Consider the following 12,772-nt stretch of genomic DNA (forward strand, 5'->3'; position numbering starts at 1 on the left):
CATCTCGCGGATCTTAGACAAAGACAACGACTGAAGTGGTTGAGACAAAGGCACGTTCTCATTACTGACTCCTATGACATGATTCGAGCATACCATAGGTCGAAATCCTCACCATGTCCGAGACCGCCCAAGCAGCGTGCATTACTGGGGACTTCTCTACGGCTGTGGAGATATTCACACAAGAAATAAAGGAAAATTCCAGCAACCACGTCTGCTATGGGCACCGTGCGATTGCTCTTGCACGCGAACATAACTGGGATGCCGCGCTTGAAGATGCCAACCAGGTGAGTTATACCGACTATACTGAGCCCCTTCAAGATATACTTATTTGGGTCGCGACATAGTCCATCAGTATTAAGCGTTCGTCGGTAGGCTTTATGTCAAAGGGCATAGCCCTCTGCGGAAAAGGGCAGATCCGAGAAGCGTGTAGCGCATTCGATCTCGCGTTGAAGATGGCGACTGGAGATTCAACAACCCATAACCTCATTTCTCTGATGAAGGTCCGTTGCATTTTTCTTCCATTCTCCGTGCTTCATTATGGTTTCCAGGCTGTTGCAATATTCTACGCAAATGAACACGAAGAAGCTATCATGTGCGTTAAAGACATGGCCGAATTTTCTGTCGATTCCGATCTGCTTACTTGTAATGTCGTGCTAGTGAGTATCAATTCCTGTTCGCGTTCTGAGACTGATTATCCTGCGCTTCGTGCATCAGACATACTTGTACACCCAAATGGGATTCACCGCCTTGGAGGATAACACTCTTGAAAAAGCCCTCGAGTACATCACCGCCGCTATGGAAATCGCTACTACCCATTCCTTCCACAACATGGAATTTTCTAAGTACACGGAATTCATCGTGGTGCGTCAATACAACCGACTCGACATGATATCTATGCTCAAGTTCCTTTTTTCCAGACCTTTGGGTGGGACCTCCAGTCATTGTGGAAAAACTTAAACATGTATTATTGTCTTGCACTCTTCCGAGCATGCAGAATCGAAGCACTCGAGTGCTACCGATCCCTGGTTGACGCATGCAACGAAACTGAGAGGGAAAGCTTGATTACTTGGTTCGCTAGTGAGTCTTGTCAGTCATGTCAACTTTGCCGCTGTTCTCAGATATCTCTCACTCAGGTCACAGTGGTGGAGGTATCTCGTTTGTTCCTATGAGACAATCGGCGAGAGGGACAAGCGCGAGAGAGAACGCAGAGGACGAAACCCAGAAAGCGACGGACCTGGAATGGAGTGCAAATGGATATCAAAGCCAAACCTATACGTCTACGAAGACAGAGACTGTAAAGGAATCCAAAAGCGATGACTCTAAGCACGCTATCACAACGGGAGGCCCCGATATTGTCTATCGAGGACGACCTTGGTCAAACCAACTTACTACAGCAGGCTCAGGAACAGAAGTTACCGAAGTCAACGTGGAGAGAGAGACGAAGGTTGGCATCGTCGCAGATGAAAAGACGCAGGAAAAAATCAAAAAAGCGCTTGACAGTCTTCCAAACGAGCGCAAATGTGATCAGGGATATGCTTGGGTCCAAATTTCGTCTGGTTTCCAGTGCGACGGGGGTGGACACCGCATTTCTTGGGAGGAAATGGATAACGTGAATGTTTCGGTTAACTAGGACGTTTGCCAAAACGAAGCCATTCACCTCTATTGTTTTGCTCATTTCTTGCAACTGATTATGTCTACACTTACTTCTATGTTTTTCTCTTGTTCAACCAAGTCCCGTCAACCAGTTGACCTTCGAAACATACTCATTTTCTTCTTACAAATGTGACTGATTATGTCTACCCTTCTATGTTCGTCTCTTGTTCAACCAAGTCCCGTCAACCAGTTGACCTTCGATACATACTCGTTTTCTTACAAATGTAACTGTACTTTTATAAAGAATGATTCACAATTTGTACAGCCTTCGTTGCGTGATAGGCTGATAGCTTGACTACAGAAGGTGAAATTGGCAGTCTTTCAAGCTTCAAGCTTTCAAGTTCCACACCCTAAAACATATTGGTATCACACTCATCTAATATACATACGGGACGTTTGATCCCGCGGAAGCAATTCACGTCTACCCCATGTGCGCGCTCCACCTGAGCTCCACTCCCAATCTCACTATCCCGGGCCGTGTGCGCTCAGCAATCTCCTATTTGTGGGTCATATGCAAGAAGGTAAACGAAGGGCCTGTATTGGTGTATAAGCAGACCTGCACAGAAATCCCTTTGAAAGATGAGTCGCACAGTGGCAATCACTTTGTATTCTGCCCGAATCTGACCATCAGACGTGAACGACATTCATATGTAATTCATATATTGCTTTGAGTAGCTGCGGATATCGTGTGCGGTGAAAGAGAAAGACAAAAGCTATCTTCTTTACTCTGATCTGCATCGCACAGATCGAAAAGAGGACAAGATCATTTGCAAGACATAGCAAGGGCAATGAGGCACAAATTGGTGTATGGTATGATCGGGACTGACGGTAAACACGGGATTTAGGATAGTGAGGTTCACCAGAAACGAGGCTTGAGCGCTCCAGTTGCACAACCTGCTAGAAGCTGTGAAGCGACCACGAGGACGTCCCAGCTCAAAATTCCAGTGCACTTCTGACCTAACGCTTATTGTGTATTGGTATCAACACGTCGTGACCTGCTGAGGAACGTATCTTTGTAAGTAATAATTCTAAACTTTGTCAGATGAAAGTTGAAATGGAACTCCGCCTAGATGTCTTCACCCATCGTTGTGATGGATGCGACATTGAGGTTAATGCCCTGCCAGAAAATTGAGGGACACTGATTAGGTCTACGGTGCCATACATATGCCAGACGGACAACGGATAATGACTTGTTCACGGGACGGCTCGTTGTGGGTATGGAAATTGAAGAGTGGAAGACAGATAGGAGACGACTGGCCGGACGGAGACAATGCAGTGTGCACCATAGCGTTATCTCCGGACGGGAAAAAAGTGGTCAGCGAGAGTATGGATGGCGAAGTGATGTACGGACACGGGCAAAGTCATCGTAAAATGGATGGGAATACAAAGCAAGTGAGGACTGTCTGGAGTGGAGATGCTCGGCGAGTCTTGAGTGAATCTGAAGATGGAACTGCAAGACAATGGGATGTAGAGAGCGGAGATTCCAAACCATGTCGATATCACCCTCACCTAATGTATCAATGTCCCATGCTACACCACAGGCACAAGGGTTAGAAAAAGGAACACCGCAAAAGAGGTAATTGTATCAATAAATAAGCAGCTGGGATGCAACACCAATTAATGCCATCAGAACCCGTTCAGACAAGCAAGCAAGAAGAATAGAACAAGAGAAGGACCGAAGGAAGAGAACGAAAAACACTCACTCAGACCCAGTAATCCTCCTCCAGCCTCAAACAAGCACTCTTCCCAATATTGGTGGCATTCTCTCCCCGATTCTACTCGTCATCCCTGCCTTATGCACAATAACGCGACTCTTCGCCTTCCGCATGCTCTCTCCGACAGTATACATGTCCCATAGTAGTACCATACGAATATCTATTAATTCGACTTTGCTGCCGCGAATGGATGAATGGTGCGAGGGAGGGAGGTGCAGATTCTGCAGAATGACATCGATGAATGTACACACTCCGGGTGTCACATCGGGGTGAACGATATTTAAAAGAGGTTTATATGTTGTACAAAATGTGAAGACAATATTTAATATTTAAACTGACATAAAGATGGGTGCACGACTTCAAATTTTGGTGGTGTTTTGTGTGTCATCCAAAATATCAAATATTCACAACCATATTCCCACAGACAATATGTCAACAAATATAATAAATATAATCAGATTTTCCATGTCTGCTTCAATTTAAAGTTTGATTCTTACATAAAACTTTGGAGAAAACTTGAAGTTTTGCCAAAGCTTGACATTTAAATCGAGTTTTAATGTCATGTCATCTGTAAAACTTCAAGTTTTCTCCAAAGTTTTACATGGAAATTGAACTTTAAGTTGAAGCAGACATGAAAAATCTGACTATATTTCTTATGTTTGTTGACATATTGTCTGTGGGAATATGGTTGTGAATATTTGATATTTTGGATTACACACAAAACACCACCAAAATTTGAAGTCGTGCACCCATCTTTATGTTAGTTTAAATATTAAATATTGTCTTCACATTTTGTACAACATATAAACCTCTTTTAAATATCGTTCACCCCGATGTGTGTGACACGCTGCATGTGCATGTGACCGCGAAAATTTAGTCACGTGCGGCGTTTATGTTTCCGCCCTTGCCTATAACTTCATCCATGTAGTTCCCCATTAGAGCCAGTTCGTCTACCAGATGTTGACGAACATTTGGCAAAACAACCTGCGCAGATTGTCGGCTTGGGCCGACGGAGATTCGGAACTTGAATATGCTATCTAGCCGCATCGTAGGTACAATGTATGCCCTTGACAATGGATGCTCTACCAGCCGTCCCTGCTCCCATGGATCTTCGATTGGATGTCCCGCTATTCATGCCCCATCGTCCTGAAGTCCAGCAACGTCTCATACGATCCACGATCCTTTTGATCAGCATCTTGATTAGCGCTACCACTAGTATATTACATTCAATCTATCCAAAAGATCCTGAGCCATACCACACGTCTGCTCTATCGGGAGAAGAGTGGGTCATAGAACTATTAACTGGTCACCCCGCGCGAATACGATGCGAGCTTGGCGTGCATGCGCATGTCTTCGGGGAGCTCATATCGGAGATGCGTACCCTTGGGCACACGGACTCCAAGTTCGTCTCGCTAGAGGAACAGCTAGCAATTTTCCTCTACACGGTAGTCACGGGCTTGCCCATCAGACACACTGGTGAAAGATTTCAACGCTCCAACGAGACTATATCTCGGTGAGGGTGATATTTTTAATTGTGCGCTATATCTCATTGTACATAGTTATTTTCGTAGGATGCTCAATATATTTTCGTCCCCCCCCTTCTATTCAAAATACGTTCACTTGCCAGATGCATCTATCCCACGCAAAATTTGCCAGAACCCCAAGTTCTGGCCGTTTTTCAAGGATACTGTTGGGGCTATTGACGGAAGCCATATTCACGCATCGCCTCGTGCGTTTGAACGCGGGCCTTATCGTAATCGCAAGGGGTTTGTATCTCAAAACTGTCTTTTTGCTTGTGACTTCGAGATGAACTTTACATACGCACTTACTGGCTGGGAAGGGTCGGCCACGGATGCCCGCATCTATGAGGATGCCCGTGCTCATGACCTTCACTTACCTGCAGGAAAATATTTTCTTGCAGATGCTGGCTTTCCTCTACGGCCGGAGTTACTCGTACCATATCATGGTGTCCGCTACCACCTTGCGGAATGGGGCCGCGCGAGCGTAAGGTGAGTTTACAAACATTTATTTTTTCAGCCACCAGAGTGTACTAATTTTTGCCTACAGACCAGCTAACAAAAAGGAACTATTCAACTTGCGTCATGCGTCAGCGCGCAATGTCATCGAACGAATCTTTGGCGTCTTGAAAAGGCGCTTCCGCATTCTCCTTCTATCGCCGTCGTATTCAATGGTGGTTCAGGCACAGATCCCCGCTGCTTTGTGCAGCATACACAACTTTATCCGTTTCCATGACCCTACCGAGGGCGCCATCCCTGTTGATGCAGACAACGACGCTGGTGATTTGCACACCGGAAACTGGGAGCAACCGGCAGTAGCAGATGACCATCAACTCGCTGATGCAGATGTTCACACATCTCGCGATCGCATCGCAGAACAGATGTGGTTAGATTATCAGCGGGTTTTGCGAGAAAGAAGTGTTCTCGAAGGTGATTCAGACAGTGATCTATCAGACCAGGCTTTATCAGAGGACGAGGATGGGCTGGGGCGGTTCTAGTCTTAGAATAGGTGACATTGAGCACATGTAACTGGCACTTGCACGAAAACGATTACATTGATATGAGAGCAGGAGTGGTATGAGAACAGTACATGATATAGTAACTACATGTTAGTATGAGTATGAGGCAAGTTACAACACAACACGAGTGGTACATGATACCTATACCTCCGCCATGAGCAAAGTGATATATAATGAACGTGTCTCAAAGTCCCCATCGAGCGAAATGTAAGCGGCAAGAGAATTCTCATTTCCCTGACGGCTGAAGATCTGCATCAACTTTGCTCTCTCCATGACCGACAGATGTCCATCTTGGATACGCATAATCTCCAAGGCGCGGGTCATGCTGTTCGTGCTGGAGTTCAAGGTAAGCGACGGCGCAGAAGGTGTAGATGGGGAAGCCGTCAATGACTTCTCCAGAACGTCAGTCAAGCGGTTGATTGCACCCTGCATACCCACGACAGCGACTGCAGGGGTGATCTTTGCTGCCCTGGCGGCACTGCTCATGAGTTCCTGAGCAGTCTGCTTGGTCACACGGGCCTTCTTTATGGCTGGCTGCGCAGACGACACCAGAGTCGCAGAAAGCGGGAGGGATGCCGGCGGTGGCGGGAGGGATGACAGCGGGAGGGATGACAGCAGGGGGCTGTCATCATAGAAAGTAGTTGGTGGAGCACCCGTGGAGGTGTAAGATGTCACTTCAGCGGAATCGAGTAGAAGAGTGTCGGTGCGCAGGCGCTTGTTGCCAGAGGACTGAGAGGTTGTAGTAACACCGGTAAGAGGAGGTACACGGACTACTTGCGGGGTGATTTGCGGGGTGGTGCTGATGTTCCCCATAGGATCCATGCTGGCAGCTGTCGGAATAATAGGCCCTTCGGCCTCAAGATCTTCGTCCTCAAGTTCTTCGGCCTCGGGTGCATTGGCTGATGAGGTGGGGGGTGGACCCGCGGAGGTAGGGTGGAAGGCATAACTTCCACGAGCACTGCTGTTCGTCCCCAAGATCTCCAGCATCTTGTCGTAGAATACCCAGCCCTTGTTCCGGAAGGGACGCATTGACGAATGAGACTAATATCATCAGTCTGTATACAAGACACATACGAGCATGATAGCGTACCTGTGGCTCAACATAGGCCTTCCACACAACTCCCGCGTCTGTACCTTCGATCGATGCTCCTGTGTCCTTGTCCCAGTGACAACCTGATTGGTTGCGGTATGTCTCAATGCCACTGAATGATTTTTTGAGCTAAAAACAAACATCAGTTCATGATAGATTAAGATCAAGATAACATATTACCGAGGTCCACTTAGTCTTGACCTTCTTCCCAGTCTTCAGTGCCCCCACTGATTCGAGTGTTTCATTGGCATTCAGGAGAACTGCCGCTTTGTTGTAAGTTTCCTGTGGAAAGTTTCCTCCGTCGCCACCCTGTGCACGATTAAGGACGAGGTAGTCAAGTAGTGCGTGAATCTCGAGGTCATTCCAATGGGCCTTGTCGGCAAACTGAACTGGTTGGGCCATGAGAACACTGGTATAATGGGCACAGATGGCAGTAATAGTGACCACCCAAGCACAGATCTGTGTACGACGTTGATTGTCGAAGGAATACGAATTCATGATGATGTACAGGTGCAAGGTGAAGCAAGGTTCAAATTTCGGACTCCGACTCTCGGGACGGCCCAAGCCGACAATCTGCGCAGGTTGTTTTGCCAAATGTTCGTCAACATCTGGTAGACGAACTGGCTCTTACCCAACAAAGTATCCTGTCTCGCAATTTCTGTCTCGCAACTTCACCTACCTCCTTCTTTGAAGGGATTTGCAATAATGTTCCGAATCCACCCAAATTCGTTGGCTTGGGCTGTGGTGGGGTGAAGCTTCTGTAATGTTCTGCGTCCGGCATCGCACTGAGGGATTCAGTCTACATAGTGCGTTACGGCAAGCGTGTGCATGTGTCAGTCGACTAGTACTCACCGTTCTTCTGCTGACGTCTCGCTGGTAGCAAGCTAACAACGAGGGTGAGTCTTGTATTTATCGTAGTGATAGATTCCAAGAGGCTTAACTCAACTTATCTGTCATAGCGCATGTGAAGACAGACGCAGTGATAGCCTAGAACAGTGCTTTTTATTCCAATAGATTGGTCTTAGTCTCCCTGTTCTTGTAAATCTGCATTAATGTCCCTTTGCCTACCAGAATCAAAATGATCGCCCAATCTGTGGTACTTTGTCACCGGGGCATGGATTAACTCGTGGCCAGTTATATGATTGCATAGTCGACTACAAAAGGTGTTTAATATGAAATGTGAGTTCGTGAGACGTTTGTCAATGAGTCTCATACCAGCATTTTTCCTGAATGAACGCATTAAACGATCACGGACCGTCCCTGTTTCTGGATACGAAGTGACACTACGACTACAGATATCTGGAATACCGTATTGCTTGCATACCTCTAGCCATTTTCTACTGCGACAATGAACCAATCTGATAGCCACATGCAATCTCTCAACATGTGCTAACGCTTCTTGCGGATACATTTTCATCCATGCAACGCAACTCATCCTATTTATTTTGCCTCGTTTCTATTTATCTATAGCACGCTGTTAAACTCAATCATTATATGATGCTCATGGCGGGAATCTTGAAGTCGCTCCAAAAGTTGAAACGATGTGTGGATGGTGTTCTTTCAGGATAATAAAATGGAGTCTTTGGGGAACTCTCAAGGCAAATACAATCATCCGAAATTCAGAATCGTAACTCAACTGCATCAGGAGATCATTGTTGTGATGGGGCTGCACCCTGGAATTTAGCCTAGCTATATTTTGACGTGACCACGTATGTGGTTCTGCCTGGTGTGTTCCCATCACGGACATGATTGTTGCGGGGGCACTTGACATAGTGATATCCGTTAGAACGAGTCATGTTGCTACTAATACATCGCGTTTGATGCTGTAAACTGTCCGCAGCTGACGAAGGTTTATGGAACCTTGGAATGTCACAGGACCGATGACAGCTCGGTGACCGGTAAGAGAATGATGGAGACATGGAAGCGAGATGGTGACAGTGCGGTTTGCTTGTGAAGATAAAAATACGGCGCTCAGCGTTTGTACAAGGGGTTCCGATATACTAATGTGATCCAGAAGATGTGGAGGAACGATACACGCGGGAGGTTTTACGACACGCTAGAACAAAGGTACGAGTCTCAGTATTCGTTTCGAATCTGTATTAACAATTGTTTGTACCTAGAACAAAGGTACGACTAGATGTACGTCAGCGCTTGCGCTCGAACGTTACAGTGGGACTTGTACTTACGTCTCAGTATTCGTTTCGAATCTGAGACGTTTCGACGAAAACAGCGTCCTCTTATACGGTGAGTCTGCCAGCAATAGCTTTGATGAAAAATATATACTTAAAGAACGAAAAGATTGCCGACGTTGACACGTCGTCGACGTTCTCCGTTTGGAGACGCTCGCACTCGATGTGCTCTATTCTTCGGCCGTATCGTCCTTTCCTTTCTCAGCTCTCTCTCTCTCGGCCTTACTTCCCTCGGACACATCGGCTCTCAACACTCCCCCTCGAGCGTTATCCAAACACATCAATGTCCTCAACCTCTGGAGTCGGGGACGTGCCAATGGCTTCGTGAACGCGTCCGCGACATTGTCGTCACTGGGGCAGTAGATTATCTTGAAGGTACCGTCCTTCACGTGGCCGCGTACGAAGTGGTATCGCAGGTCTATGTGCTTGGTGCGCGATTGGAATTTTCCCGTCGAGACTAACGCTATAGCAGCTTGGTTGTCGCAGAAGATGGGTGTGGGGAGGTCTTGGACGTCGTAGAGCTCGCGGATGAGGAGTTGCAGGTAAAGTACTTCCCTTGCCACGCTGGTCAACGCTATGTACTCAGCTTCAGCTGTTGACAGGGCTATGATAGGCTGTTTGCGCGCGCTCCACGAAACGGGGCCTCCATGGAGCAGTACGATGTACCCGCTCATGGAGTGCCTATGTGGCTGCGATGCCCAATCGGCATCGACAAACGCCTCAATTCCTCCCTCGCTGGATCCCAACGTCAGCTCATAGTCTGCGGTGCCTTTCAGGTACCGCAGGGCGCGTTTGGTGGCCTCCCAATGGGGTCTCCCCGGATTCCTCATAAATTGCGACAGTGTTGCCACCGCAAAAGCGATATCTGGCCGGGTACTCGTAGCTGCGTACATTAACGAACCGATCGCGCGTTGATATGGTATGTCTCGCATAGCTTGGAGTTCGGCGTGTGTTGCAGGGGACTGATCTATGGAAAGGACAGTACCTGGTTCCATGGGCGTGTGCAGGACCTTCGCGTCCTCCAGGTGGAACCTTTCGAGGATCGTCTCGACGTATGCCTTCTGTGAAAGTGTCAAGGTGCGTGCTACGCGGTCCCTCGTCACCTTCAGCCCCAATAACCAGCTCAACTCCCCTAGGTCGCTAATCTCGAAGTGCGCGCGCAGCTCGGACTTAAACCGATGGATATGGGATATATGGTTGGCGGTGACGGCCATGTCGTCGACAGAGACGGTGATGACGACGTGTTCGCGCGAGGTGCGTTTGTAGAAAACGGCTTGATCTACTTTTGACCTGCTGAAGCCCATTTCATTGAAGGCTCCAGCTAGCTCCTGCGCCCACTCATATCCTGCTTGTTTGAGTCCAGGTAAGCTTCTTTTCAGCTTCAGTACCTTCCCTTCCTGACCATCCTTCAAGTATCCAGGGGGCGCTCGCATATATATGTCCTCCTGCAGACTCGCATATAGGTACGCACTTTTAATATCGACTTGGTGTATTTCCCAGTCGTGCTGAGCAGCCATCGTTAGGACTGCACGTATTGTGCTCATATTGGCCGTGGGGGCGAAGGTTTCGAAGAAATCGACCCCGTACTTCTGGCGCTGCCCATTTGCAACTAGGCGCGCGCGAAGCTTCAGCTTCTCGCCGTCCGGCCCGCGCTTTGTGGCCAGGACGTAATGGCATGGGATAAGGTTTACGCCTCGAGGTGCGTCTACGATTTCCCACGTACCTAGCTTCTCGAGTTGACTGACTTCGTAATTGATGGCTTCTTGCCACTCTGCAGCGTCTGGGCCCTTCAAGGCTTGTTGGAGGGTCGGTTCTGGTTGGACGGCGGCCAATGCTAGGTGAATATGCGCCTCTTCATCCAAGAGGTCGAGTTCTGACGCTTCCAACAGGCTTTCCATGGTTAGGGCTGCCGTTTGGCCCTCATTCAGCGCCGCATAGTACCCTGGGGGTGGTCTTACCCTCGTCGACCTCGCTTCAGGAGTAGATGGTTGAGGTTGCTGGGCAGTAGACGGTTGAGGTTGCTGAGGAGTAGATGGTTGAGGTTGCTGTGGCATGGTGATGGGCTGGACGCTACTAGGTGAGTTATTATTACCCTTGCCGCTGTTATGTTCGTTGACTACAGCAGACTCCCCCTCGTCCGGCATACCATCGGCTGCCAGGATCGGCGTGAAGGTCACATTCCTCTCCACCGAGACACGCCGTCTGCCGGGCCAATACACCCGGTATCCTTTACTTTCAGCGTCTACCCCCACAAAAACTGCCTCCTCCGCCCTCGCCTCCAGCTTACCAGCCTCCAGCATATGGACGAAGACCCTGGCCCCAAATTCATGGGCCTGCGACAAGTCCGGCTTGGACTTGCGCACCAACTCGTAGGGCGTGCTACCTGGGATCGCCCTTGAAGGTAGGCGATTCTTGAGCCAAGTGGCGTAACTAACGGCCTCGGCCCACAGGTACTTTGGCATATCTCTGCCTAGGAGCATTGCTCTCGCATGCTCGACGAGTGTCCGGTTGAGTCGTTCGGCGACACCATTCTGTTGGGGTGAGTCGTGCACTGTTAGCTGCCGCTCTATACCTTGCTGACGCAAGTATTGATCGAACTCGGCGCTCAGATACTCTCCTCCTCTGTCCGAACGGATTTTGCGCACGCGCACACCTGGTGATTGACGGGCCACCCATGCCTCATAGGACTTGAACGCGGTAAGTGCGTCACTCTTTTGTTTGAGGAACTCGAGTCGCGTCTGCCGGCTAAAGTCGTCCGTGAAACTGACATAATATTTACAGCCTCCCAAACTCGTCGTCTGCGCCGGTCCCCAGAGGTCCGTATGGACTAGTTCTCCGTATGTAAGTGCGCGCATCTTCGTTTCTCTTGGGAAGGACTGCTGAGCTGACTTAGCTTTCACGCAGACTTCACAGAACTGGATGGCGGGCGCCGGATCTATGTCTATGCCCAGGATTAGGCCCTTCTTGACTGCGTCAAGAAGGGCCGCATGTGATACGTGCCCTAGGGCACGATGGACATCATTGATGGTAAGCTTTGTCCTGGCGACGTTGGCACGATGCTTACGGTCGGACGTTACAGCGTAAAGTCCCTGGACTTGGGGTATTTCTGCGATCGTCCTTCGTTCGGGGGGAGCAGACAGTATCCTGCACATTCCTCCTTCGAACAGCACGGCCAAACCGGCGGAGGCGATCTTATTGGTGGAGATAAGGGTAAATGCCATGGAGGGGGCATATAGGACGTCTTTTAGCGTCACGGTCGTTCGTTTCGAGCCCAACGGTAAGTCCATCCTCACGTCTCCTCGTCCTGTCGCATTGACAGTAGCTCCATTCGCAGTGTATATCTTCTGCGGGGCGATCTCAACGAAGGATACAAATTTTGCCCTATCCGGGCAGAAATGAGAGGTCGCGCCGGAGTCTACTATTGCTCCTCGGCGCTCTGGAGGTACGTCCATCGATTTTGCTATGACTGCGAGGTCTGACGTAGCGAAAGCGTAGTTGTCCTTTGGCTCCGGCTCTTTGGCTACATTGGCACTTTGTTTTTGGGTGCGTCCTCCTTGTCTCTGCCGTTGATTCGGCCCCTGACCTTCTT

Source organism: Suillus fuscotomentosus (assembly GCF_016647785.1).
Source record: "Suillus fuscotomentosus strain FC203 chromosome Unknown F5891scaffold_30, whole genome shotgun sequence".
Taxonomy (NCBI): Eukaryota; Fungi; Basidiomycota; class Agaricomycetes; order Boletales; family Suillaceae; genus Suillus; species Suillus fuscotomentosus.